Consider the following 25457-nt stretch of genomic DNA (forward strand, 5'->3'; position numbering starts at 1 on the left):
AAAACTGCATCCGTTAGTACTTGCCGTTTTTGTCGTTGACCGTTCTGAGACCAACCACACACGCACGCGCCCGCGGCATCGGTAAAATATTTGTTTCTAAAAGTGCATGAAAAATATTCTCGAATTGGGTTGAAACTTGGCGTGCGGTCTTCTTATAGTGTAAATAGGCCGGCTGTCAAATTTCGTCGCAATCGGAGTCCGTTTGATACCCGAACGGTCGACTGTAACGGCACCGTCATCGGTGTGTCGTCGGACGTTTTTTTTATGTTTAAAATCTCGTTGTCGGGCCTTCATCTCCCTCTCTTCCCCCCACCAACCCCTTCTACACAGTCACTAAGCCCTAACCTAGCACCTAGCCATCGCCAGAGCCGTCAGTACTTCACGATCCTGCGCCGAATTCGGACGGAATTAGCTAACCCTAGCCCCTAATTCAGTGTGTGCCTATAAAAGGAAGGGCAAGCCCTCCAAATCCGGCTCCCACCTTGAAATCCGTGCCCTCCACCCATTGCCTCCTCTCCCACCTCCTCTCTCCCCGGGCCCAGATCGGACCTCACCCGTGCCACCAGCTCCTCCCGAGCTCCTCCCATGGCAGTCTCACGCAGCAGCCGCGACGGCCCCAAGCGCTGCCCCTCGTCGGTCTTGTTACACTGGTCGGAGCCCCGGTGCCCCAACCCTGCAGAGCCCTGCCGGATCGCCCCCCCCCCCCCCCCCCCCCCCGCCGCCGCAGCAGCCTCCCGCGAACCCCGCCTCCCGAGCCATCGTCCCCGTCGCCAGCGCGCCCGCGCCGCTTCGGACTCCGCCGGAGTGCCCTTAGGTTCCCCGTCGCTTCGCTCGTCCCCGCCTCTTCCCGTCGTCCGCCGGCGCTGATGCGCCTACGCTCCCCATCGCTGCCCTTATCCAGATCGGGCGAGCGCTAGCCCCGCTCGGGCGTTGACCCGTCCGCCTCGCCCCTGGAGCGCCAGGTGGGCCGGCCCAGTCCCCGCGCTGGCTCCCGAGGCCCAGCAGGTAAACCGAGCCACCAGGCCAGCGCCCCTTCGACCCATCTCCGACCTAGGCCTTGGCTCGCAGGGTGAGCCGACCCCGCTGCCCTATTCAGTGCCCGTGGCGCCATTTAGTATCTTGTGCCATACCCCTTTTTTGGCCCGTATGCATTTCGGCCCGTTTAGTATGGTTTAGGTCCCGCGGTTTAATTCATTTTCGAAAAAATGCATCTTTCTAAAACGTCCGTAGTTTTTAAATCGTGCATCGGATCGCGACAAATTATATATAGAAAGTGATTATTATTTCACGTAGAATAATATTTTCCAACTCCCATGCATATTTAAAACTGTTAGTTGTGTTGTTTGCATTGGTTTGTATATCGACGTGTTAAAAATGGTTTAGTTCGTAGTTATTTAATATGTTTATGTACATTACCCTTTTAAAGTAGATGATGAACATTTGCACACACGCTTAGTTCCCTCATCTAAGCATTGTATTTATAAATTACTTGAGAATAAATGTTAGACAAAATGCAATTTTCCATTTCTAGATAATCAAAATACATTTTTCCTTTTTTTATAACAAATACATTTTTCCTGGAAAATTTAACAAAATCATGAAATAAAGGGCCCGTCCCATGGGCCAAACAATGAGGCCCAACACCTTCGGAAGCTTCCCATTTTCCTCCAGAGGGCCTATGTCTTGGGAAGCTCCTATGGGGCGCTCCCTTGGAGTAGTGACGCCTCCATCGCATAGCAGTGGCATGCAACCCATTATGAAAGTCCACTATTGTTCGCTTTTTCTCTGCTTGTTTGTTTTTTTCGGCCGAGCTGCCCTATTGGTTTAGGAAAAATACCAAGTCCAGATTTTTACAATTTTGAATATGTTGTGTAAATAAAAAGGGAAACATTCTAATGTAGCCGGCTGATTTCTTGTTTCTGTAAGTCGCCTCAAAAGATTAACACGTGTGCGGTGGAAAGATGCACCGCACTTCCCCGTAACCTTATCCTTTTCCCAGACCAAGTCGTCCTCTTCCTCAGGATCGGGACATCCGATACCCTCTCTCCCCATTACCGTTGCAGGCTTGCTGTCTTCTCTTCATGAGCTTCTCGCCTTTGTGTCCCTGACCTCTTCCACCACCGGTCAGCGAGCTGCATCTTCTACAAAGGGTGCCACAGCGCTGCGATGGCTGCTACTCGACGAGGAGCGGTACATGCGAGGAAAGCAGTGGTGTGCATGGTGTGGGCGGCGGCGCGAGATCCCGCGAGGTTGCGTGGTAGTGGCCACCAGGGTTGCAGACGATGGTGGTGTCGAAGGAGGAACAGAGGAGCATCGCAACATCGGTCCCAAAAAACCCCGCCGCCTCCGTGTTCTGCGTTACAACATCTTCATCGCCGCCGGGTTGTGTCACAATATCCGCCATCATCGTCGCATGATTCGTCGCAGCACTACGTCACCATCGCGTTCCGCTGCAGTGAAGCTTTGCCAGTGCCCATCGGGGGCTGTGGTGGAGCTTTGACGGTGCAGCCGGTGCTGCGATGTAGCACGGCAATGTAGTGATGGAGACGCTGCGGGGAAGCTCCGTCGACAGTCGTCAGGGTGCTACGATGGAGCACCACCATGCCGGTGTTGGCGTTGCAATGAAACATCGCCAAGATTGCGATGAAGGTCCACCAGAGCTATAGTGAAGCGTCGACGGACATTCGAGCTCCGGCGAGGTTGCAATGAAGCTTCGACGAGGTTGTAATGAAGCGTCGGGACGGTCGTTGAAGCTCCGGTGAGGCTGCAATGAAGCTCCGGCGAGGTTACAGTGAAGCGTCGCGACGGTCGTCGGAAACTCCGGCGACGTTGCAATGAAGGGCCCGTTGGTGCTGTCCTGCGAGACTGCTACGTGGTGTTGCTATGGGAGTTGTGTGGTGTCTCCCGATCCTGCGGTTGGGAGCAGTTGAGTCGGATGGCTTTGGAGGCGGCTTAATTTCGTAACAAATCAACCGATTAATTTGTAGCAGTCCCCAAATAAAAAAGTTCATAGATTTATTAAGAAAATAACAAAAGGGTTCACCTATTTTGAAAAAAATCACAAATCTGTACAAAGTTTATCAGTTTTGAAAATATTTCATTACATTTGAAAAAAAATCAGTGATTTTGGAAAACGTTCATCAAATTTTAGAAAACTTTAATGGATTTTAAAAAAATAGCATCGAATTTACAAAAAAGTTCATCAAATTTTAAAAAAGTTCGCCGGATCTAAAAAATTCAGCTAGTTTGTAACAATTACCGATTTTAAATAAAAATTGTTTGTTTTCTGAAGAAACATTGATTTTGAAAAACAATTCAGCAATTTTGAAAATTTTCATCAGTTTTTTTTTAAATAATATCATTCAATTTAGAAAAACGAACGAGAAAAAAATCATCCGAGAAAGAAAAGAAAAATGAAAAAAAGATATAAAAAGAAAAGTGTGGAAAGATGAAACTGAGCACGTGAGGTAAATTCAGCTTATTCGAATCAGAGTGCTCGCCCAATTAACCCTGCTACAGATGCCTGTTTACAGAAACAAAAAGAAACCGACACCTGAAGCGTTAAATATGAAATGCCTATGTCTTGCTTTTAGCGAGAAGGGCCAATAAACGCTTAACTTTTAGAAAAAGAAAAAAGAAGATAGAATGGGCCCAACCCAATTAACTCTGCTGCAGACGCCTTTTTACAGAAACAAGAAGAAACCGACGCTGTAGCGCTAAATAAGAAATGCCTATGTCTTGCTTTTAGCGAGAAGGGACTATAATGTGACATTCGCATCAAGAGCTGCATGCTGGTTTCTCCAAGTCTTTTTCCCTTTCTCTGGAACGCTAGACATAACTTTCTTATTTTTTATGTTTTCTTCTTTTATTTATATTCCTTTTTAAAATATGTAAGAGAAAATCACTTGCATATTTTTTTAGTAGTGTTCATCATGCATTTTCAAAATATCCCTTTCCGTTTTCAAAACAATGTTTGCGCAAGTTTTCAAAAATGCTGGTACCATCCAAAAAATATATATGCCATGTAAAAAAATGTTCTCACATTTCTGAAGAATATGTCCCTTTCCGTTTGAGAATTGCTATTTGTGTTAGTAGGTACCCATGTACAGGTTCGTTTGTGTTTTAGATAAAGGCACAATATTTGTAAGGGGAAAACTTACAGTTTTGGTAGCTCTAAAACAGGATGGATATTATTTTTTGCTTCAGTTTGTTTTTATCTTTTGCACAATTTCTTCAGTAAAATTAGACCCAAAAAAATATCCACAGTATATAGAAAAATATTCGCATGTTAAAAACATGTTCATCAATTTATTTAAAATGCTGATGATGTGTGACAAAATTGCTAACCTTTTAGAATAGTTTGTATGAATCAACAATTGTTCATATGGAGTACAATTAAGAACAATGTTCACACGTTAAAAAATGCCCATGAAGTTTTCATAAAAACAATCAACATCTGTTTAAAACATGTTCGTACCATTCAAGCAATCATGCCATTTAGACGAATGTTCACTAATCTAAAACAATATTCAAGACGTTGAAATGTCCATACCACTTCAAAATTCATTAGTGATATTTAAAAATATTCACACATTTCAAAAATCTCACTGTTTTTAAAAAGTGTTTGTGACATTTAAAAAAATGTTTAACATGTGCTTCATAAATCACCTGTATGATAAATATGATTATTGTGCATTTGAAAAATGATCAAGATGTATTAAAGAATATTTAATGTATTTTTCAAAAATTCTCAACGAGTATTTCAAAACATTTCATCTGAAATATAAAAAATGTTCAATTTCTCTCTAGAAAAAGTGCAAACGTATTTGAAGAAAGGGATAAAGAGAACGAAAAAAATAGAAATATAATAGAAATGGAAAACATAAAGATAGTATATTAAATATTCAACAAAAACATGGAAAAACCGAAACAAAAAAATGCAGAATCTTCCCGGACGTTCCATAACCGCTACCTTCTCCTGCAATTTTTCCATAACCGCTACATGTATGTTAAATATGATTATTGTGCATAACAATGGCCCTAGGGGAGGACTTCATACGACTTGCCATACGTGAAATATCGTATTACGAATTTCTCGTTTTCGTGCCCATTTGGCACCTTCATCCCGTACCAGGAAGATGTAATTTTTTTGCAAGCGTTTATATACATGCACATACACTTACTCCTATAAACGTATACACGCATATCCTATCTTTATGAACACTTTTGAAAGACTAAGCTGGCATATCATCCTGAGATTTACGAAGTCATCGTAAGCGCCTCGTCATCGACGGGAATGTCTCCTCCCACTGAAAGCGTATTGTTGAAAATCCTGAAACAAATCCAGAAGTAATGCAAGCATAGAATTTGAATTCTGATGGGCTGGAAAACCACTGTCCCTCAAACCATCCAACCACAAATTGGTTTGCAGGAAGATGCAAATTTTGAAAGATCCTATTCTAAGCTTGTTGTGCCACGTAAGCCATCGATTGCTGACACCATAGGACCAACAATCATCTCTCGCCCGCGAGTGGGCGAGCAGGTGCCAGTTTAACCTTTCAGATCTGACTTCTACCCTCAAAAAACAAGTCTCTGACTTCTGACTGCTCAGAGTTGGTTATAGATATTTGACAGTTGAATTTTCGCAGAATATATGTGCGAAATTGAAGGGAAGATATAATAAAATCCAATAATAATGTAGAAGAATTCTAAAATATTTTTTCACAAATTTTGAAGAAGATCGCTGACTAAAAAATTTCACAATTATTCAGAAAGTTCTCACAAATTTGTGAAATATTCATACGTTTTAAAAAAGTTCGAAAATGTTGAAAAGAATGCTCGTGAATTATAAAACAGTTGACTTAGAAAACTTCGTAATTTGAAAAAAGTTCATAAAAGTTTGAAAGGATTCAAAATTTGACAAAGTTATTTTCTTTTGAAAAAAACATGGATTCTAAAAAAGTCATCATATTTTTAGAAAAACACATTATGATATTTTAAAAAAAAAATAACGAGTTTGAAAGAAGTTTGGATATTGTGAAATTGAGAAGGTTCATAACTATGAAAAAAGAAAGTTCACAGACTTGGAAAAAAGCTCATGGATTTAAAAAAAGTTAAAAAAAAATCTTATATTAGAAAAACAAACACTAATTCGCGAAACGTACACAAGTTTGAAGAAGTTCTTGCATTTGAAAAAGTTTCAAGGATTGAAAAAGAATTCAATATGAAAAATAGTATGCTGGAAAAAAAAGAAAAGAAAAAAGAATAAGAACCATCAAGAAAACCGACCAATGAATCAGGAAAAGCAGTTTGGGAAGCTTCCCCGAATAGAATTAAGAAAAAAAAAGTCACGATTGGCAGGTGTCCTAGTTTGTTATTGTAGTTTGAACTAAGCAAAAAAGACTGGAGCTCGAACCAAAAATTTAAAAAAATGAGAAAAAAAGGTAAATGATCTGGCCCATCGTGGTGGTGTGTGTGCACGGGTTGGCGAACTATCTTGTAACCGGTGCTGAAAGCGCAAAATAGTAGTTGGCACACATATTATTTCCTGGGCCAAGCCTTCACAACACTACACTCCACACCAAGTTTTTATGGCCCAAACTAATCAGAATCACTAGTTAGCGAGTATACCTTCCAACGATTACTCTCATTTTCACAGGTTGAGATAAATGGCACACTGCATGCGTGCCACTTGTTGGAACCTGAGAATAGACCCGTATTTTCAAAACGTTTTATCTCCTAAACTGTGTGTCCAAATCTCGAACCGTTTTCACTATTGACTTTCTCGCGTCGAGATCTTCAAAACTAGATCTCAAGTTGATAGATTTTGACAAACCTTTTTTCACGAAAAAAAACCAGAAGGAAAAAATCGGACGAAAAAACTGTGCCTCACGTGATAAAAAAAACAGAAAATGTGTTTTTTTCCTTTCCGCGGAAGCAAAACCGTGCCTCTCGTGAAAAAACAGCAGAAAACGTGTTTTCCCTTTTCGGGAGAGGCACGGGCGTGCCTCTCGTGAAGGCAAAACCGTGCCTCTCGCAAAAAAAATGCGTTTTTTTTCTTTCGGGAGAGGCACGGGCGTGCCTCTCACGAAGGCAAAACCATGTCATTCGTGAAAGCAAAACCGTGTCTCTCGCAAAAAAGCAGAAAACACATTTTCCCCTTTCTGAAAGGCATGGGCGTGCCTCTCGCGAATGCAAAACCGTGCCTTTTCTGGAAGCAAAACCGTGTCTCTCGTAAAAAAACAATTTTTTTTCTCTTTCGGAGAGGCACGGCCGCGTCTCTCGCGAAGGCAAAACCGTGCCTCTCGCGGAAGAAAAACCGTGCCTCTCGCAAAAAAAACAGGAAACGTGTTTTTTCCTTAAAAAACAATAGAAAACACGGTTTTTTCTCAAAATAAAAATTGATTTTTTTTCGTTCAAAAGTTACGAAAGACCGGTGAAAAATCAAAACACGAAGAAAATCTGGGAAAAAAAACTACTCTAAAAAGCCGAAAACACATGTAAAAAAATAAAAAAAATAAAAATACGAAGGAAACGTCCAGAACGCAACAAGTGACGGCGACTGAGAACGCGTCATGTGACGGTGCGCGAGAATGATCGCTGGAAGGCTTTCGAAAGAGTGTTCGCTAACTAATTGCTCTTCAAACTAGCTCGTGGTTGTCGCCTAGGCATCTAGGATGAATTTTCAGCAAATCCTTTGCCAGGTGGGCCGAGAGGAGAGGGTTGTGCACAGAACAACATCGATGTGCTCTAGCTTCGCCAGTCTTTTCATTCTACTCCTAGTTCAATCACAACCTTCACAGCCTCCCTTCAAAAGAAAAGGAAAAAAAATTCCCTGCTTCTTTAGGAGTAGCATGAAATCCAGGCATAACCGTGCATACAAACAACCTGATCGCTACCCGAACATGAGACGCACATATCATGAGCATCCGCAAAAACAATTCAGATTTAGAAAACAATAAATATTCAATTTTAAATTGTGGTATCATGGGAACATGTGATGGATGGTACACTAGAAATTCTCCCTATACACGTTTTATATCTACTTGTTTATATCCTGTCAGGCATAATCTGATAGATTTAATTCCCCATGCTTTAGAACTTCTCCAATTGATCCCAGCTAACGTTACATTCTTATTTATTTATTTTTATTAGCACATGGGTGGAGGTCAACGAATGAATGGAAATCTCACCAACTACGGTAGGAAAACTGCAGATACTACTAAACAAGATTATCCTTTCCATTTCAAACTACGTACTCATGTTTAAAATTTTAAAACGGTGGGTGTAACTGTGTAAACATGAGTATAGGTGTAGAACGCTTTAACACGAACTGCACACTCACGATGGGAGGGAGAAACTGGAGTCCGTTACTTTATTTTCCGTGAATAGAGAAAGAAATTTCTCTGCTCGATCGCAATTCTTTTTCTAGGCGAAAAAACACATAGACAGAAAAAAACCCCCGAAAACATGATCCTTTTGTCCTCCCTCTGTAGCAAGATAAACTGAAAATGAAAGTGCGTGTATATATTCACATGCAATTTTTTTTAGAGAATGTCTGCGCCACTGATATCCATGATTTAGATGTGGCCGTGATAAGATTAAATAGATGTGGCAAAGTTTGACATCAATCCAAAGACCCAGATGGCACCACTGATCTAGGCACACACGTAAGAAATGGGTGATTTATCCTCGTAAAAAAATATATCCAGTCAATCAATCATACTTCAGTGCACTGCACACGCGTCATGCTAGAATCTTTCTACGTGTAGGTCATGTTTGTTTGGTCATGGTATTCTACATGCGTGTTCACATTCAAATCTCTTGCCCCTTAATTTGTTCCGTTCAATCCTATCTGTTTGAACGTGTAATATGTATAAAATGCTCAGAAGAAACAACCGGCATAATTCTACATTTAAGTACTCCCTCCGGTCCTTTTTAGTCTGCATATAAGTTTTGTCCGAAGTCAAAGTATCTCTACTTTGACCAAATTTATAGATAAAATTATGAACATGCCAAATCAATATTGTTAGATTCTTTACGAAATGTAGTTTCATAATGTATATATTTGATATTGTAGATATTGATATTTTTTAATATAAATTTGGTCAAACTTTACAAAGTTTGACTTGACCGAAATCTAATACGCGGAGTAAAAAGGACAGGAGGGAGTATTTAACTGTACGATCAAGCACGTCAGTAGAAGTAGGCACCACTATGCATGTATTGCTGCTGTCTATATTTTACCAAACACAGTGGCAAATACCAACTCCTAAAACCTTACAAATATCATGTCACCCTGAAATCAGATTGTCAGCAAGAAAAAAGTGCAGTTTTGATTCTGGAGTATATAGCAACAAGTTGGTGATCCAGCAAGTTGCACTTCTAGCACCACTTGTACTATGTTGGAACAGGACGACGCACAACTTGTATCCTCACTCCAAGAAAGCATCAACATGTTGTCCATACACTTTCCAAGAAAACATCAACATGTCAAAAATAAAAACTTACTAAAAGGTACTCCCTGTGTGTCATAATATACGAGTAATTTTTACACTATTTCTGGGCATTTGTTAATCCTCCCGCATTTTCAAATCTTGTTGGCAGGTTCCACTACAATATAATAGTGGCGCAGCCTCACACTCGTTCCGAAGACCAAAACAGTTCAACTACTAAACACGTAAGAAAAAACTAGACACGTGCCGCATGCACACGCTTCGGTGACGCATCCGAGCGTCTCATTCTAGCCAGTGACTATGATGAAGAAAATAATTAAGCTGGGTTGAGAACGACTCTATGGAGTAAAATTTAGAACAATGTTCACACATTAAGAACATATCCATGACGTTTTAAGAAAAATGTTCAACATGTGTTCGAAACATGTTCGTACATTGAAACAAATCATGCCATTTAGGCGATTGTTCACTCATTTTTACAAATATTCTAGCTGTTGAACTGTTCATAATACTTCAAAATTAATTCATGACATCTAGAAAAGTATTCATAAATTTTAGAAAAGTCATCGTGTTTTTACAAATTGTTCATAACGTTTTTGAACACTCTTTAACGTGTGTTTAAAAAACACCTGTATTTTAAAGATGATTATTTTACATTTGAAAAATGTTCAACATGTATTAAAAATATCTGGAACATATCGACGAATATTTGAGAAAAATTAACCTATATATTTGAAAACAATTCAACATCTATTAAAAATATCTGGAACATATATTAATGTTGAATTTGTATTAAATAAAAAGTCCACATATATTTGAAAAATAACATCAAGATATATAAATTTAAAACTTAACATAAAATAAAATTTTATAGATAATCTATAAACTATTCAACAACAAAAAATGGAAACAGAAAAGGAGCAGAATTTTCCAGAAGGTTTCCAAACTAGCTACCGTCTCATGCCATTTGGGCCTCGGGCCGATAAAAATTGGCCATAGGCGAGTACATCGTATGCCTCGCCATAAGTGTAATATCGTATTACCAATGTCTCTCGTAGTTTTCCTCTCCCATTTAGCGTGCTGATCCCTGAACAGGAAGATGCACATGTTGAGAGCTCCTAATCCGCGCTTGTTGCGCCCGGTAAGCTATCCAACAATCAAACGATAGGATTCATGAGTTGTCCCAAAAATCAGTTCTCACACGCGAGAGTGGAGGAGCAGGTGACAGTTTGACCTTTCACCTCGGACATGATGAAGGCATACGACAGGCTGGAATGGCCCTAGCTACGAGCTATCATGGAAAAATTGGGGTTTTCCCAATCATGGATTCAAACAGTTATAGGTATGGTAACGTCCGTCTCTTTTTCAGTCCTTTTCAGTGGTGAGAAGCTTGGACAATTTACACCATCACGAGGTATTCGACAAGGAGATCATATCTCCCCTTACCTTTTCTTGATTGCATCAGAGGGCCTTTCGTGCCTTTTAATATCAAGTTCTCAATCGTTAGGGTTTGAAGGGGTTAAGGTGGCACCAATAGCTCCATCTGTGAACCACCTCCTTTTTGCTAATGATAGCCTGATGCTTTTCAAATCAAGTGTTGAGTGGGCGGCCAAGGTATCAAACCTGATGAATATATGTTGCAATACTTTTGGTTAGAGGGTAAATCATGATAAGTCCTGAATCTTCTTTAGTAAAGGGTTCCCCGAGGTGACACGGGATAACATAAAAAACCTGTTGCATGTCCACAATGAGTCCTTAAGCTATAGATACCTTGGGATGCCAACGGATGTCGGGCATTCGAAGATGGGAACGTTTGAGTACCTCAGAGACCGTGTTTGTGAGAAAATCAAAGAATGGATGCAAAATTGCTATCTGCGGCGGGAAAAGAAGTGCTGATTAAATCAGTTTCTCAATTGATTCCAGTTTACTCTATGTCATGCTTCAGGCTACCTCGGGGCCTATGTGAAAACATAACATCAAACATAAGGCAATTCTGGTGGGGGAGTAAACAAGGAAAAAAGGAAGCCTGCATGGGTATCTTGGGATGTAATGACACGGACGAAACATCTTGGCGGATTGGGCTTCTCGGACATGGAGATTTTCAACTTAGCACGTCTAGTCCGTCAGGCTTGGAGGGTTTTATAGGAACCCAATTCTCTCATTGCTCGCATCCTGAAGGCGGTTTACTTTCCAAATAGCACACTATTAGAGGTTGAGCTTGGCAGCCACCCCTCGCAAATCTGGCGTGCAGTTCTGGATGGAAGGGATATTTTGAAGCAAGGACTGATCCAAAGGATAGGAAATGGAGCTTCTACAGATATCTAGGACAATAACTGGATTCTGAGAGTGGGGCCAATGAGACCTATTGCATCGCTGGTTAATACCCCCCCCCCCCCCAGGTTGGTCTCACGGCTCATTGACGCCACATCAACAACATGGTGATATGATCTGATCCGGTCAACATTCTTACCAACTCATGTGGAAGCCATCCTTGATATACCGCTATGCACTAGAAACGTTGAGGACTTCTGGCCGTGGAGCTGTGAAAGGAAAGGTGTTTTCACTGTCAGATCGGCTTATCACATGATCATGTACACTAAGTTTCATAGGGAGAACTAGCTTGAGGAAAATGGAGGGCCCTCCAATGCTGCAACCGAGGGCAAGGCATGGATATCTTTGTGGAAAGTCAAAGTGCCATCTAAACTGAAAGTTTTTTGTTGGCGTTTGGCTCATGATTCAACCCCATCTGCACATCTCCTACATCATCATCTCCTACATCATCGGCACATGGCGGACTCTTCTCGGTGTGCGCTTTGTGGGATGCAGGACTCGTGGAGACACGCACTTTTGAGTTGCACCATGTCCCGTTCTATTTGGTCTTTGGCTGACGAGAATCTAGTACATCAACTGAGTTTGAATGAAGACTCGAATGCCAGGAACTGGATCTTTGCCATGCAGGAGCATCTATCTGAGACGGAGTTCCTATGTTTCTTAGTCACTCTATGTGCAATTTGGAGAGCTAGAAGAAAGGCGATATATGAAGATATTTTCCATAGCCCACTCTCTACTAATCATTTCATCAACTCTTACCTGGCTGATCTAGACACCGTTGAGAAGTTGGGTTCTTCAACGCTAACAGCTCGGACACCTACCGATAGACCAACGGGTTGGCAGCAGCCATCGGCGAGCTTGTCCAAGTTAAATGTTGATGCAGCAGTGAATAGGAATGAGCGCTATGGAACAGTTGCGGCAGTTTGCACATCACATGAAGGTTTGTTACTTGGTGCTTCAGCAATATTATTTGTTGGAATCCATGACCCGCCGACACTTGAGGCTCTCTTGCACTCACAGAGGACCTAAATTTGCAACATATCCATGTTGCATCTGATTGCAAAGTGGTGGTGGCCGATATCAAGTAGCAGAACATAGCTACGTGTGGTGCCATCATACATGAAATAATAGAGTATGGAAGTTCTTTTAGTACTTGTAATTTCGTTCATGAATTTAGGAGTTTGAATATCGAGGCTCTCAATTTAGCGAGGCATGCTTTAAAGCTGGGGGTTGGCCGTCATGTTTTGTTAGGTCACCCCGGGAATCTTTTCTTCGTCCCTCTAAACCTTGTGACGGTTGAATAAAAGCTTCGCGAGATTGTCTTAAAAATAAAACCTCTGACAACTACCGCTAAAAAATCCTCTAAGTTCACACTGCTGACAGATGACTATAGAAATTTCGCCATTGACATTTCGAAGAAAATATTTAGGGGGGGGGGGGATCAGAAATCCCATAACAATGTAACAATGTACAATAATTCAAAAATAAATGTGTCCCGATTTGGAAAACGTTCATTGGTTAAAAAAAAGTTCATGGGTTCAAAAAAAACTTAGACGAATTTGCAAAATGTTCACAAGATTGAAATAGTTCACAAATGTCGAATAAAAATCTTAAATTTGAAAACAGTTTAGCCATGGAAATGTTATTAATTTCAAAGGAATTCACAAAAATGTAAAAAAGGTTCCCGAATTTGTCATGGATTATAAACAAACATACAAGGATTTTAAAAAACCATCATTTTTGGATAAATGAATCTTGATATTTAAAAAATGAAGTTCAAAATTTAAAATGAAGTTATGGATTTTGTGAAATTTTATTTTGTTTCATAAATATTAAAAATAAGAAATCCACAAACTTGGGAAAAGTTCATAGATTTCATGAAATTTGGAATAAAATTATAAATTTGAAAAATTACACCAATTTAAGAAAAGTACACGAGTTTGAAAAAAGATCTTGGATCTAAAAAAATAAGAATTAAAAAATAAATCAATTTAGAAAATAAAAAGGAAAAAAGGGGGGAAAAGGAAAAAGGAACAAGGAAAATAAAATATAAGAACCATCCAGAAAACCGCCCAACGAACTAGGAAACCCAGATTTTGGGAAGCTTCCGCGAACAGAAGTAAACAGTACTCCCTCCGTTCCTAAATATAAGTCTTTTAAGAGATTTCACTAGATGACTAAATACGAAGCAAAATGAATGGATCTACACTCTAGATTATGTCTATATACATCCATATGTAATCCTTTAGTAGAATCTTTAAAAAGACTTATATTTAGGAACGGAGGGAGTAATAGGCAATGTATCCTAGTTGGTTGCTGCAGTTTGAACTGAGCGAAGAGAGCTAAAGTTCGCATCAAAAACTAAAAAATAGAAACAAAGTAGGTAAATGGGTTGGCCCAATGTGGTGGGGTGTTTGAACGGTTGGCGACATTGTCTATGACCGTAGTTGAAGGCACCAAACAGTAATTGGCGCACATATCTCAAATAAAAAACCTAGGCATCTCGAATGATTTTTCCGCAAGTTCTTTCCTACCTAGGACCAGAGGAAAGAGTTGTGGCACACAACAACAGCGATGCATTCCGGCTCCGCCAGACTTTGCATCCTACTCCTAGTTCAATCACACCCTTCCTAGCTTCCCCGTAAAAACGAAAAGAAAAAACTTCCCTCTTTCCTTGGAACTTTTACACCAAATCCCCTTAAATCCTTCTCAAACATGCGGACAAACAACGGCAGTCACTATCCGAATATGATAGAGAAGGATTAAAAACTACCTAGTAGACTCTCATTGTATCCTCATACGTCGGGGGGGGGGGGGGGGGGTCTGCGGACTCTCATATCCAACCCGTATGTGGGTAGGATATGAGGGCTCGCGAATGCGCCCCGTCAGTGTCTGGTCAGTCTGTCACGTAGTGCGTGACCCATCCAGACTACATTTTCTCTTTCTTTATACTTTCGCTTTACTGCCCCACCTATCCATTAGCGCCAATCATATATATGTGACCGCACAATTTAAGAACAAAGTGGAGGACATTGTGTATGCATGCACAAAATGAGAGCTTAACACAAACACGTTTGTATACTCACCGGACGCTTCCGTGTTGAGGAGCCAAATTTAAAGAGACCGACTGTAGATGCCTTTAGCTTGCTATAGTAGTTGCTACCTTCCCTTGCTTCAAACACAAAAGTCCCTACGTTGCGTTCTCAAGAGAACAAAAGTTGCTACTTTCCCTTCAAGAACTTACTCGCTAATGTTTCCTTTTCTGGCTAAAGAATGGCTAACCTTTTTTTTCAGAATACTACTTCCTTTGTAAACTTTTAAAAGATATTTTGGAGAGGTGTAAGCATATATGTGTGTAGGTATACCCATATATGTGTGTAGGTGTAGAACACTTCAACACGAATTGTAGATATCACTATGAGAGGGAGAAACTGGACACAGTTCCCCAGCAAATTGACGACGAGGGGGAGGAGTGCGTATCCTATGATACTGAAGCTCAGGTGCTCCCGTGATATGGGATCCCGGGCCATCCGATCTCAGATCCAACATAATTTGAGGAGCTGATGTAGCTGTTGTACTTGTACGCAAATTTTAGAGTCCTTAAAGGCACTTTTGTATAAATATTTATCATGTCACAGGAGCTCTTGGATCTAAGACCCAGCTGCAGAGCTCGCGCGGGAGCACCTGACCTTAGGTGCTCCCGGAGCATGAGCTATTTTCTGAGAGAGGGAGTCAGTGGTATGTTGTAGATGCGTGTATACTTGTGTGGAATCTGTTACTTTGTTTCCCGTGAATGCAAAGTGAAGTTTCTCTTTGATGAAAAAAAAACATATATGGAATTGAAATAAAAAGGGCAGGTATAATACTTTTGTCCTTACCTCTGTAGCCAAATCAATTGAAAATGGAAGTGCGTGATTCACATGTAGTTTTTTTAGAGAATGTATGCATGCATCATGCATGTTTTGTGATAAGATTAATTAGATGTGGCAAACTTAGAGATAAATCCAAAGACTCAGTTGACACCACTGATCTTGACACACGCCGTGCTAGAAGTTTCCTACGTGTACCTCATGTTTATTTGTTTGGCCATGGTATTCTACATGTGACTTCACATTCAAATATGTCGCCCTTTAATTTTTCCGTTCAATCCTATCCGATCGAACGTGTAATGGATAAAATCTTCAGAAGAAACGACCTACATTTAATACAAGTATGCACCACGTATGTATTCATTGCTTCCATGGTGTAACTTTTTTCAGAATCAAGGATGGGGGAAAGGTCGGCACTTGAATATATACATTACTCAAAGTCCACAGTAGCACCAAGGTAGAAAATTACAAGAGCACGATGAAACATGCAGAGTGGTAGGACCGCCACGAGAAGACATCCTCCTTGTCACCCGCCTTAGTGATATGGCGTGGCCGTAAATTAATTTAAGTCTGAGATAACATATCTAATGGTTGCTATAGAGTGCTGGTCAATCGACCTAAATAGCATGTCGTTGCGGGCAACACAAAATCTTCCATAAAGTGTAAGCAGAACCAGTGGCGAAGCTTTGGAGGGCAAGTCTCGTTGCGGGCAGCCCAAATCTTCCATCGTAATTGTATAGCAACAAATTGGTTGTGATCCATCAAGTTGCATTTCTAGTACCACTTGTACTATGTTGGAGTGACCCCCAACTTGTATCCTCATTCCAAGAAAGCATCAACATGTTTCTGTCCATACACTTTCCAGGAAAGCATCAATCAACATGTTAAGAAAAGCTTAATAAAACATAGCACTCAGGCCAGCTGCAGACAAGTTTCAACCTCTTGTGGACATTTCTTAATCCTTCCGCATTATTCAACTTTTGTTGGCTTGGCAGCCCGCAATATTGTAGTGATACGGAGTCACACTCGTTCGCTGGTCTTGGACCTCTAGCTAATCATTCGTTTTGCAAATACTTAATTGTACTGAGGACCAAAACAGTTCAACTACTACACACGTGCATGCAGTGTAAACTGCGTACGTACAACCAACTAGCTAGGCTGTGGCCGCTGCATGCCTAGTCCCCGGTGGCCGGTGTCGCATCCGAGCGTCTCACTCTCGCCGGCGACTATTGAACAAGAAAATAATTAAGCGGTGTAACTAATTTTCTAGTCTTCTGAAACCTCCAAAACGGGCCCTGTGAAACACGTCAAAAATACTCGTAGTTGCAGAAACTTGTACTGGTTTTCCAGCTACAAGTATTTCGGTACAAAGGAAGTTAGTAATAAAAAAAACGCAAGAGAGGAAGCTTGATGCTCCCGTAACTCCGTTAGTCCAATGAAGCTTCACGCCTCCAGATTACGGATTGCATGCAGTTTGAGCTGTCCTGTATTTCTTCTCTGACATTCCTCTCTCTGTTTCACCAAAAAAGTGAAATGTTCAGTGTTCCTGCTTATCTTTTCATCTGTTGGAATATATGCATATAGAATATAATAGCAAAAGGGCCTGTGCGTTGCAACGGAAGAAAAAAAATGCTACACGCTCTTAATTTATAAAAAATGATCTATAATCTGAGATTTTTTAGTTACGACACAAACAAAGAGAGTTAACTGCAAAAGACTATCACAATTCGGGCCGTATTCACAAGTTGGTGCCATCTTTCAATTTTTTGCAAATACGTACCAAGATACAGGCCATATTTTGCAGATCCTTGTATTTCTACGTATAGATGCTATTTCTGACAGATATGGCCCACCGGTCAGTCTCCTTACAAAAAAACCCGGCCCGGACCGCTTCGATCCGGGGAAAACCGACTCTTTCTCTCCGTCCAAACCGGACAGGCAAAAGAAAAAAAACAAAAAAAAACTTCGTCTCCTCCACCGAGCCCACCATCTCCCCTGCTCCTCGCAGCGTGTACGCGCAGTTGGCCGGCTTGGGGCTGTCGTCGAAGCCGAGGAGATCCACGGCGCTCAGCCTGCGGTGGCTCCTGCGGGACGAAGCGCAGCCGGAGGTCCGCCACGCGTGGCACTTCCCGCATCCGCCGTCGGACCACCTCGGACTCCGGACCTTCGCCGGCGACGCACCCTCCTTCCTCCTCGTGCCCCCGCCGTCCGCCGCGACGAGCCGCAACAGCGCGTCTCGGCACGCGCTCCTCCGGACGTACAATAAGTCGGACACGCCGTCGTCCTCCTCCTCCCCCGCCGCCGCCTTGCACTGGCTCCGGTGACAGTAGCAGCCGAGGGGGCTCTCTTCCAGGAAGCCGTCGAGGACGCCGTACACGAGACAGAGGAGCACGTCGACGACGTCGAGCGCCGCGAACACGCGGCCGCGAGCGCCGCCCTCGGCCACTCCGCGGGGCACGGCGAGATCTGAGAGCGCGGCCATCGCGAGCCCGTGATCGACCGCAGCAGGGGAGATGGTGAGGAGGCGGGGCGGTGGCGGAGGAGGAAGGGGCGGTGCTAGTGGGGGTGGAGGGAGTGGCCGGCGAGGTGTGGCACTGGTGGCGGTGAGGGGGAGGCGGGGTGGAGGAGCAGGGGAGATGGGGGAGATGGTGGGCTCGGTGGAGGAGACGTAGTTTTTTTTTGTTTTTTTCTTTTGCCTGTCCGGTTTGGACGGAAAGAAAGAGTCGGTTTTCCCGGATAGAAGTGGTTCGGGCCGGTTTTTTTTGTAAGGAGACTGACCGGTGGGCCATACTTGTCAGAAAGAGCATCTATACATAGAAATACAGGATTTGCAAAATACGACCTGTATCTTGGTACGTATTTGCAAAAATATTGAAAGATGGCATCAACTTGTGAATACGGCCCGAATTGTGGTAGTCTTTTGCAATTAACTCCAAACAAAGATGAACTTACTCTACAAAAGTGCAATTCAAGATTTCCACTGGCCAAATGCCGCATGGGAGCATAAAATAAATTCAAAATCCAGCAACCACTCGATATGCATATCTATGTTGTGTATGCCGGGCGTCGATGTGCTCGCATGCATACTGTCGTACGTGAGTAAAAGAAATCAAGATGAACTAATCCAGAGACCATTGGGGCAAAAAAAATGTTCGCGGTCTAGTTAGTGGTATACAATTTGACAACCTATCATAGATAGTTGGCCTCTTCCATAAATAGTCCATTTCATCTTCTCCTCCCAATTTCTATCGCATGATTTGAATCAGGCTGATAGAAGAAAAGAAGAAAAGATAAGCAAAAATAAGAAAGCAAAAATCGCTTTCATTTGAATCAACCCGATAGAAGAAAAGAAGAAAAGGTAAACAAAAAAGAGGAAAAAATAAACAAAAATTGCTTGATTTGAATCAGCCTGATAGAAGAAAAAAAAGAAAAGGTAAACAAAAAAAGAAAAAAAGTATGCTAGAAAAGGTAAACAAAAGGAAAGAAATAAAGGAAAATTGCTTGATTTGAATCAGCCTGATAGAAGAAAAGAAGAAAAGGTAAAAAAAAAAGGAAAAAAATATATGCTAGGACAGTATTCGAACCTCGGTGTTCCACAAAGAAGGGGCGCGCTCGAGCCAGTACGCTAGGACAGCTTAGTTTCCAATTGCGGTTAAACCTCTTATAAACCAGTGCATCGCGGAGCAATTTGTGATATAAAAAGAACCATTTTCTTTTGACTTATGGGTGGCATATTGGGTAATTTTAAGCAACTTTAGGGATAATGTTTATGACGTACGACAGAAGCATTATTTTCTTTATTAGTATAGCAAAAGGACTCGTGCGTTGCAACGGGAGAAATATAATCTCCAATGGTGCTGATCATATTATGTCTTTAAAATTTTAAAGACATAATCTCCAATGGTGCTGGACATTTTTTGAAATGCATGAAATTTTTTGAATTAGCAAATATTTTTTTCAATTGCACTCAAAAAATAACACACAAACTTTTTTTCAAAATTATGGACTTTTATTGTTTTCACCAACATTGTTCTCAAAATTATGAAGATTTTTTCTGAATATGCGAATATTTTTACAAAAATCCTGAGCATTTTTTGAATTCACAAACATTTTATATTTTCTTCATCCTTTTATTTCAAAGTTCACAGTTTTATAAATTGCAAAAGTTTTTCAAAGTTCTAAATTATTTAAACTAAAAAACGGAACAGAAAAATGAAAATAAAAAATGAGACTAAAACCAGAGGCGCAAACTGTTTTTAAGATTTTTACACGGACTTTTGTTTAAAATCGTTGACTTTTTGTTTTATGGACATGTTCTCAAAGTTTAAACATTTTTTATATGGAAACATTTTTCAAAACTCCTCAGTAGTGTTTGAATTCTCAAAAAAATTATGTTTTTTTGAATATTTTATTTCGAAATTTTCAGTTTCTTAAAATTGAGAAAAGTTGTTTGAAGTTTTAAATTATTTAAAGTAGAAAAACAAAATGAAACTGAAAATAAAAATAAAAAAACTAAACTAAAAAAACAGGCGCCCACACATTGGCCGTCCCAGTAGGTGTGCTGCATCTTTTTCCAACGCCCAAAGCGTAATATAGGAGGTGCCTACATGGGCCGGCACAGTCCGGTGATTGTTCTGTTTGAAACGTTTTTTATGACTTATAGGTGACATTGGTGGGTAATTTTAGTCAATTTTAAGGGCAATTTAGAAGACGTACGGAAGAAGCACTATTTGCTTTGTTAACAGATAAGATAAGATAAGATAAGATATGCATACACTACGTACGTCTGTGAAAACATATCGAGAGAGCCGAGAATAAGCAGAGGTGCAAGCTAAAAATCGGAGGTCATGCTCTCTGCCAAACCCGTGACCAGTGTTTTGGTTGTCGAACGAAATTTCACGATTTCGAGCGGTTACCATGTATTTCACTCCCTCTCGGTAAAAGGGCCTACCGAGCAAATGATACCAGCATGTTTGAAAATTTTGAATTCAACTCTTTTATGTCAACAGCTGCTACACCTATCTTTGCCGGATTCTTTGTTGGGCCACAACGCAGACTGCTGACCGACGGCCAGAGGCCCAAGCGGACCCATGTGAGCGGCACGTAGAAAAGAAAGTTTGAACTGTTTTTTTGTTGACTTACTGATGAAGTGCAGGTTTGTACTAAGAAATATCTGGATTTTTTTGTAAAATACATACGATAGACCAAGAATATCTATTTTTTATTAATAGGTATAGATATAGATTTTGCTGTACTGTCTACTAGTAGTGGTTACGTACTTACTTAGGAAGGATGCATACATAGTGAGGTGGCAATGTTTAATTGGGCTTAGTAGAGGGGGAGGCCCATCCTGAAATTGGTTGGAAGGAAAGTTTTGTACCTTTATGAAAATGTTTACATAAACGTAGCATTGTAATGTTTGATTGGTCACCCCATGGAATGCGTAAACTAAAGGAATATGAAAAGTAGAATATTAGGATGTCCAGCCCGCTTCAACCTTTAGAAAATTTTCCATCGGATCTCATGGAAATTCACAAGGGTGCGCGGGTGCGGGACCACGAACCCGCTAAGCCCTATCAGATTGCCTTGTGATCTGGAAAGTTGTCGGATCCCACATGAGCGCACACCATATTTCTTCTTGTGTCAAGCCTTAACGGCGCACATCCTGCACCAACTTGTTATGTGTCGGACGAACTCGTGATTGTCGCCTAGGCATCTAGGATGTTTTTACTGCAAACCCTTCCCACCTAGGCCGAGAGTGAAGAATTGTCGCACAGAACAATAACAATGTGTTCCAGATCCACCAGACTGTGTAGACTACTCGTTCAAGCACAACCGTCCCAGATTCCCCTTAAAAATGAAAAATGAAAACTTCCTTGCTTCCTTAGAGCATCTAAGGGGGCCCCTCAAATCCTTCTCAACGCCGGGACAACCGGCCTGGTCACTGCCTAAACATGAGAGAGAACGGAAAAATCCATTCAACCCGACCCTCATTTTGTCCTCGTACGTCTAGGTTTTCTATATGTGGAGGATATGAGGGCTCGCAGTCATGTCTGGTTAGTGTCTGAACAGTCCACCACCTTGTATGCGACCCACCAGGACCACTTTTTCTTTTTTTGTATTCTTTCTCTTTATCACCCCTCTCTCTCCATCATTGGAAATCATATATATGTGGCCGTATAATTTGAGAACAAAGTGAAGGACAGAGATGCATGCATGCACAAATAAGAACTAAAAACAAACAGGTTTAGACACGTCCACTAACGTTTGAGGAGCCAAGTTTTAAGGGACCATCTGTAGATGCCCTTAACTTTCTACTAGTTTCTAGCCTCCCTTGCTTCAAACAAAAAAAATACCTACATTCCGTTCTCAAAACAACAAAAGTTGCTACCTTCACTTACAAAACTTACTTGCTAATGTTTCCTTTTTCGGCGGAATAATGGCTAATATTACCTTTTTCTAAATACAAACTAATATCGTAAGGCATATTATTATATCTCCAACAACATAAACATTGATAATATTTTACAAGTAGGAATACCAATGAAAAAAGAGTAAAACCAGCACTCTCCTTCTAAAAAAAATGACTTAGTTTGTGGTTCCAACAGGAACTAGAGACCATAGTTAATACTCCCTCCATCCATTTTAACTGTCACTGACTTAGCACCACTTTATACTATGCAATCAATTCCTTGAAATGAAAATAAAAACTGACCATTTGTGCAATATACTGGTTTGAGTGCTCTATACATTTGTTGTTAAGAATTAACATTCGTGGTCGTCTGAACAACACGAATCAGTACTTCAAAATACTTTTAAAAATGGCTTTTTAGAGCATCATTTTTCCTCAGAGCAGTACAAATGTAATTGCTTCACTAAAGAAATGCACTTCCATAGAACCACTTAACCATGTTTGTTGCCAAAAAAAAGAACATATTGAACCATTAAGAGTGATGTTTTGGCTCGTATGTGTAGATACACCTATTATGAAATATATATAAAAAATACATTTTAAAATGTTAAAAAAAATTCAAAGAATAGTTTCATGTATACATTCGGACATTTTATGTTTGCACATAAGCTTTGGCAAAGAAAGAACATTTTATGCTGTGTGTATAAAAAATATTAAATTTCTCATGAATAGTTATAATTAAACATAAAAAATGTGTTTTTTATAGAAGCCACAAAAACTGTTTTTTCACCGAAACTTAAATATAATGTCGGGATGTGCACGCGGGATTTTTTTTCAACTTTTTAAAATGTGTATTTGGACAATAGATGCATCTACACCAATGAGCCAAAGTGAATTTCTCGAACTAATTTCTTTTTGCTACTTTTACTGTTCACATGGGTTCATGTGAGCGTGGGGGCCAAAATCCAAGTTTCTTTGGTCAGGGTGTGTATACGTGGGATGAATATCCAGTGCTACAATTGTCACATGCTACAACTATTCCATATATTAAAATTCGAATTGAAATTTCTCAAAAAAAATATGATTTTATTGTCGATGTTAATAAGACATGAACCTATAACCCCTACAAAAGTGAGATTGAAATTAAAAAACAATATGTGCATCAACAAAAGCAATTCAGATTTTATAAATAATATGTTTAAATTTTAAAATGTGGTATCATGTGAACATGTGATGGATGGTACACTAGAAATTCTCCCTGTACACGTGTATATCCTGTCAAGTATAATCTGATTTAATTGAACCGTGCTTTAGAATTTTTCCTGATCCCAGTCAACGTTACATTTTTATTTATATATTTTTTATCAAAGCATGGGTGGAGGTCAACGACTCAATGGAAATCTCACCAACTATAGGAGGAAAACTGCAGATACTAGTAAACTACATCATCCACTCCCTTTCAACCTACGTACCCAAGCTACAAAAAAAGGTAGGGGTGAGCATGGGTGTATGTGTAGAACGCTTCAACACGAACTGCAGACATCACGATGAGAATGAAAAACTGGACACAGTTCGCCAGGAAGTTGACAACGAGAGGGAGTCCGTCGTATGGCACCAGCTGTGGATGCGTGTATATTAATTTGTCGATTCCGTTACATTCTTTTTGCGTGAATAGAGAATGAAATTTCTCTTGGTGGAGAAAATACACATGGGTTGGGAAAAAACCCAAAAATTCAACAGTTTTCTCCTTTCATCTGTGTTCAAATAAATCGAAAATGGAAGTGCATGTGTAAATAAATCGAAAACGGAAGAGCGTGTATATATTCACATGCAGTTCTTTAGAGAATGTCTAATGCATCATGCATGTTTTTTTAAAGGATGATTAGCGCCATCAAAACGATGCATGCAGTCATATTATTAAAGAAATAGCTAAAAGGTCTGCAGTTTAGTTCAAGCTCACTCGAAGCTTAAAATGAATACAAAAGAAGATAAACTTTGCCACCACCGGCGAAAATGAACAAATGAAAGCATCATGCATGTTGTGTGATAAGATTAATTAGATATGGCAAAGTTAGACATCAACCCAAAGACCCAGTCAGGCATGCTTGAGTGCACCGCACACAGGTCGTGGTAGAATTTTTTTTCTACCTATGGGTTATGTTAGTTTGGTCATGGTGTTTTACATGCGAGTTCACATTCAAATATCTTACCCTTTAAATTTCCATTCAACCCTATCCATTTGAATGTGTGATGGATAAAATCAGAAAAAACGACCAGCATAATTTGACATTTAGTAAGTTCGTATGTATGTATTGCTGCTGTCTCTATCTTACCAAACACAGTGACAAATAACCAACTCCAAAACTGATCCTCTTATTTATCAATTTGTTTATTTATTGACCAGACAAAACTGGTCCTTTACCAATGCAAGTACCAAGTACCAACATCATTTCACCCTGAAATCCCATCGTCGGCAAAAGAAAAAAAAAAGGAATAACAGTTTCAATTCCGGAGTATAAATATATAGCAACAAGTTGGTGATCCAGCAACTTGCATTTCTAGTGGTACCACTTGTATTATGTTGGAACGACCCACAACTTGCATCCTCGTTCCAAGAAAGCATCAACATGTTTCTGTCCATACACTTTCCAAGAAAACACGAATCCACATGTTAAGAAGAACTTACTAAAACGTAGCACTCCCGAATTATGTCGTCAAGTTGCTGCAGACAAGTTGCAGCTTCTTCGCTACATTTGTTAGTCCTCCCGAATTACTCAACCATTGTTGGAAAGTTACAGTACAGTAATGCCGCAGATCAGTCACAATCGTTGGCTGGCCTTCTGTATCCAATCATTCATTTTCGAAATATACTTAACTGTAGTATAAATCATGGACCAAAACAGTTCAACAACTACACTACACACGTGCAGTGCAACTACCAACTAAGTCCTGGCCAGGCTGCGGCCGCCGCATGCAGTGGCTGGTCCAACACAACACACGCGGCCGGTGTCGCGTCCGAGCGTCTCACTCTCGCCAGCGACTACGAGGAGGAACAAAACTATATATTAAGCGGCGTTGGGGACGATCCTGTGGCCGATCGAGATCCAAAAGTTCGGAGACCTACCAACAACCGGGTGATACACTCATCTCCCTTGCGGCAGCATCCTGTATTTTCCATGTTGAATTCAAACAATGCACGCCGCGTTCAAACAGGACCGGAACCGTTTGATCGATCGGTGCATTTGTTTCTTCTTAAATCCCAACAACCGGATAAGATCAGGCGAGACCGGGACGATGGAGCTGATGGAGATTTCGATCTCGATCTTCAGTTCTTGGCGCCAAGAAGTTGTGGAGTGTGCATTGCCAGCCAGACGGGCAGGCAGCCGGGCT

Source organism: Hordeum vulgare, chromosome 7H (assembly GCF_904849725.1).
Source record: "Hordeum vulgare subsp. vulgare chromosome 7H, MorexV3_pseudomolecules_assembly, whole genome shotgun sequence".
NCBI classification, from domain to species: Eukaryota; Viridiplantae; Streptophyta; class Magnoliopsida; order Poales; family Poaceae; genus Hordeum; species Hordeum vulgare.